General features: G+C 45.1%; 1 protein-coding gene across 1 annotated transcript in view; it reads right to left on the reverse strand.

The window, feature by feature from the left end:
* SLC4A4 (solute carrier family 4 member 4) overlaps positions 1 to 5553 on the reverse strand; it is a 208718-nt gene that overhangs the window by 131844 nt on the left and 71321 nt on the right. The window lies entirely within an intron of this gene.

Consider the following 5553-nt stretch of genomic DNA (forward strand, 5'->3'; position numbering starts at 1 on the left):
ATACACACACACACACACACTGTATATACATATACACACATATACTTCTGCACCTGTGGTCCACTGTTTATCTACAGCTGCTGATTTATCGCACAAATCAATCCTAAATATGGAAACATTGAAACACACTATTTTTCACAGGTTACATGTTCAGCACAGAGTCCTGACAAGTTCTCTGACATATGACTGGTATTTGGTCAGTCAGGCTACTAAGAAATTATTTGAATCAATGTGGCCATGCACAGTCCAGTACATGCAAGTGTTGAAGTTGATTTAAAGCTAAAGTTTAATCTGCCTAGATTCCACCTTCCCTGGGTTCCTCCCCCTCTCCATATCAACATGCTAATTAAATCCTTATAAATAAATAAAATATTCTGTTTACTATATTGAAAACACAGGGATATGATCACTGGGCTTCTGGGCTTCTCTAAGCAATGCAGGCAGATTATAGCTGGTGGGAGGGGTCAGCAGAGTGATGTACATAATTACCTGGATTTATCACAGCACTCTCCCTCAGTACTCTCAGCCCTTAGCACTGATGCAAGCAGTGGTTTGGATCTTGGTAGGCAATTATGTAAATGCCTTAATGGCCTTATGCCTTATACCGCAATGCCTTGCGGTATACTGAGACCGCCGCAGCCGGGACAGATCCCGACAATGCTGTCGAGATCCACCCAGCTGCATGAGTGACAGCTGGCTTTGCCTATCTAGAGGCAGAGCCAGCTGTACCCGCCCCCTCCCTCGTCCGTTCCTCCAGTCAGCGCTGGAGGATCGGACAGGGGAGGGGGGGAATCCCTGCAGGGAGCCGTGACTGACAGTCACCACTCTCTGCAGGGAGATGATCGAGAAGTGAGCGAGCGACGGTATGTGTTCGCTCACTTCCCGATCTATTGAGCTGAACTATGAGGGTGAGTGATTTTCACTCATCTCATAGTTCTCCTTTAAGTGTTGCAAGTGAGCATAGCAGACATTTTGTGACCTGCTGAAAATCTATGTTAACAACAACAGTGCCCTTTTCTCCATAGAAAGTTGCAAGCCTTTTACAGTATATCTCTTGTTTGCATGTTAGCATGAGTGAGGAAACATAATTAATTTGCTGCCTCCATTATATTTCCTGAAAGATCTATCTATATAGGGACGCCTAAAACATTCAAAGCATTTCTCCTTTTAGTTTTCCCTACCAGTGCTTATTTACCATATACAGCTACTGGCAGTACCATCCCCTTGCCTTAGGCCCTATGCTGTTTCACCCGCTAAATTTTGGCAAATGTAAAAATCTCTTCTGCAGGTGTACATTCAATTTTTCATAGTTTGAAAATATGGCAGACTGTGTCAGATCAGAATGATTTAACAAATATAAATGAAACGACAAGAAACCATAAAACAATCATAGTCAAATACAAAGATCTGAACGGGTTCCAAATAATTTAGTCCAAGCTATTTGGAGCAAATTGTTCTCATGAGAAAGCATCATTGTATAGCAGATAGGAAGTGTACCAGGAACACAAATGTAAGTGTAGCGTTGATTGTTTCCTGCGGGTCACCATGGGGAGGAGCAGAACATGAACTGATCTAAAGATATACACTGATAGATTTATGGGTGACTCCACTTTAATGGCTTCTTGTTTGCTTATTTGAGGTTATTCAAGTCACATTGTGCATTAGTTGGCATATAAAAGGCAATGAAATGAAGACTCCTACGATTTTCTATATGGTCACCGATCATTTAATAATTCATGGTATTTTTACAAAATTATTTTAGGCACCTTAGGTCTTCTTTTCTAATATCTACCACCAAGTAATTATTATTAACCCTCTACATTGTCTCCTACATTTACGTCATTTACACCACCGCCTAAGACTATGGGGTCTATTCACGAAGCTGCCGAAGGATCTGGCCGTAGCTTTGACCGGTCCTTCGGCTAGCTTCGGCCCCAGGACCCCTACGGTTCAGTAGAACCGAAGGGGTGCTGTATGGGCTATTCACAATAGCCCGTTCAGCTCCCGAACGTGGCCGAGCGGCTCAGTCGAGCCGAACGCATATGCATGTGCTGAAAGCCGAAGCTGGCCGAGCGGCCGGCCATTGGCCTGCTTCTGACAGCTGATCGAAGCCAGCCGTGATCTTACGGCTGGCTCCGGCCACTTGCAGAGAGATCAGCGTCCCTGGTTACCTGCTAACCAGGGACACTGATCTCCAAACAGCTAACTCTCCCTGGCGCCCCGGGAGTCTCCACAATCGTTTTCTATTTACTTTTTTTTACCTTTTTTAACTCTTTTTCTGTTCTGCTCGGTGCCTCTGAGGGACCGAGCAGAACAGCCGAGCCGAATGCCGCTCAGCGGCATTCGGCTATTCACTCACTGCTGTTCGGCAACTTTAAGAATAGGCCGAACAGCATTGAGTAGCCTGCCGGAGGTTCGGCTCAGCCGATCCAGATGTTGGATCGGCTTAGTCGAACTCCTTCTGCACTTCGGGTCGGCCGACCCAAAGCCACTTGAAGCAAGCCGATGCTGAGCATGTTCGGCCGACCCGAAGCCACTTGAAGCAAGCCGATGTACGGCTGATTTCAGCCGATGTACGGCTGATGTTAGGGGGAGGTTCTGTAGCCTACACATGGGCTCTCTGCCTTCCCCCACTTGGGGGTCTCTCTTCGGGGGAGCCCCTTACCCAGTACTTGAGGGTCCTGTTTCGGTAGGATCCTGAGGAAAGGGGTCCACCGGCCTTTGGGTAGGCGGACCAGAGTCTCCCTTGCCCCTGTCAGGAGCCTTGCGCCCTGGGGGGTTCAGGATTATCAGAGGAAGACCACAGCACCCTCGTGCACTTTTTTTAGTGTGTTGAGATTTCACTATTCACTTTATTTGTTCACAGGGGATGTTTTACGAAGCATGTACTGCAGACTTAAAAAAACAAAAAAAAAAGATGCTGAGGGACATTCCATAGCCAGAGTGGAGAGGGAGAGAGATGATCGCTGCCTGCCGTGGAACTGAGGATCAGGTGAGTAAAACTGCTTCATTTAAGCTCCCTAGACAAAAGGAGCAGTTAACCCTTGCAGTGTGAGGGTAGCCCCATTGCAAGGCTTTTATTTTCCTGAAGTCCTTCTTTAATGATAATGCATTATTAATAATGGTAATTGTATTCCACATCACTAAAGATGCATGACCATTCAGTTAACTGCAAATATATCACATTGAACAAACTCTTTTCCCTCCACCTGATGTACAAGGAAAGCAAGGCTAAGGCTACTAGTACTATGGTAGGTTATCTTTTTAAGTGAAGGTCTACTTAGTTCCCAGATTCAGAACGCTGTTGTTACTGAACTTTTAGAAAGCGGAAGAGAAGTGATCATTGTTATTCCAGGCTGCAAGTATAGCAAGTTACTGAACGTGCACATTTTCATTTATGCTGGATTGAACTCAACAAGCCTGCCACCCACCCCACCCTCAAATTACTCTAGTGATTGTTAAAATATCATGCCACCCACCCACTGTTTTATGCATTGAGATTTGGCCTGCAGACAACTGCAAGTATGATTATAATCTTAGGAAATGTATAGCACTTCAAAGTCACACTGTTACTAGTAACTTACATTGAGTTCAGAATACAATTACCATAAAAATAAATGCATAGTAACACAGCATTTGTTGAAAGGGATGGCATGCATAAAATGACATACTCTTTGAAGATACACCCTAACTGTCATGCAGGTGATCACGTATATTAAAGAGCACCTGATTCAACTAAGGTAGAGTCACTTCCATTGTGGCTTTAGACCTGTGGGGACGGGCTTTGGGCCTGTGTTGATGGTATCAGTTTGAGACACTTTTGAGATCATTCATAATTCATCGGTCTTCAGTTGATCCTCTTCTGCCCTGCATTTTACCTGCTTCAAGTGGGTCTTGCATTCCCAAAGCATTGCTTGGCAATACAAAACCTGTTTGAAGCGAACAAAAGACCATTGACACAGGCCCATTCTAAGAGACTCTTGACAGGACTTTAAAAAACTCCTGGTCTTACCTCCTTACCATCTTGTCTTGAATTGTATTGTAATTATAGTGTCTTCCTTATATTGTAAAGCGCTACACAAACTGTTGGCGCTATATAAATCCTGTATAATAATAATAACAATAATAATGGTCTGTACGATCTATACCTTTAAACTGTCCCTCATTTGGAAACAAAGCCCTCTGTCCTTTCCTCCTCAATTGTCTCTTTTTGGTCTGATGTACAGATATCTATGGAAATACTTGACTACCAGAAGTGTTAAGCTGGGTACACACAGATTGATTTGCGGCAGATTCAGCAGGAATCAGCCAAAATTGAATCCATGGGTGACCCTATCTCTTTGTCAAAAGTCGATCACTGGATTGACTTCAGTTGTGGGGACATGCTGGAATATCATCAGCCTAACAGTACTTGCAGTTGCTGTACATACCAGGCCCATTGCAGTGACATACAGTATCTTGCAGGGAAGCTGAATGGCTTCTGAAATGTCCTTGCTACTAAATATTCCACAGTCAACTGTTCGCGGTATTATAACAAAGTGGAAGCAACTGGGAACAACAGCAACTCAGCCACGAAGTGGTAGGCCACGTAACATGACAGAGCGGGGTCAGCGCATGCTGAAGAGCACAGTGCGCAGAAGTCGCCAACTGTCTGCAGAGTCAATAGCTACAGACCTCCAAACCTTGTGTGGCCTTCAGATTGGCACAACAACAGTGCGGAGAGAGCTTCATAGAATGGGTTTCCATGGCCGAGCAGCTGCATCCAAGCCTTACATCACCAAGTGCAATGCAAAGTGTTGGATGCAGTGGTGTAATGCACGCCGCCACTGGACTCTAGAGAAGTGGAGATGTGTTCTCTGGAGTGACGAATCATGCTTCTCTGTCTGGCAATCTGATGGACGTGTCTGGGTTTGGCGGTTGCCAGGAGAGTGGTACTTGCCTGACTGCATAGTGTCAAGTGTAAAGTTTGGCAGAGGGTGGATTATGGGGCGGGGTTGTTTTTCAGGGGCTGGGCTTGGCCCCTTAGTTCCAGTGAAGGGAACTCTTAAAGCATCAGCATACCAAGACATTTTAGAAAATTTCATGTTCCTGACTTAGTGTTAACAGTTTAGGGATGGCCCCTTCCTGTTCCACCATGACCGCACACCAGTGCATAAAGCAAGGTCCATAAAGACATGGATGAGCGAGTTTGGGGTGGAGGAACTTGACTGGCCTGCACAGAGCCCTGACCTCAACCAGATAGAACACTTTTGGGATGAATTAGAGCGGAGCCTGCGAGCCTGGCCTTCTCGTCCAGTACCTAACCTCACAAATGTGCTTCTGGAAGAATGGTCAAACATTCCCATAGACTCACTCCTAAACCTTGTGGACGCCTTCCCAGAAGAGTTGAAGCTGTTATAGTGGCAAAGGGTGGGCCAACTCAATATTGAACCCTACGGACTAAGACTGGGATGCCATTAGAGTTCATGTGCGGGTAAAGGCAGGTGTCCCAATACTTTTGGTAATATAGTGTATATCTATCTATATATAAATAGATAGATCTATATATATATA

Source organism: Nanorana parkeri, unplaced genomic scaffold (genome assembly GCF_000935625.1).
Source record: "Nanorana parkeri isolate BGI_ZX_2015 unplaced genomic scaffold, ASM93562v1 scaffold124, whole genome shotgun sequence".
Classification (NCBI taxonomy): Eukaryota; Metazoa; Chordata; class Amphibia; order Anura; family Dicroglossidae; genus Nanorana; species Nanorana parkeri.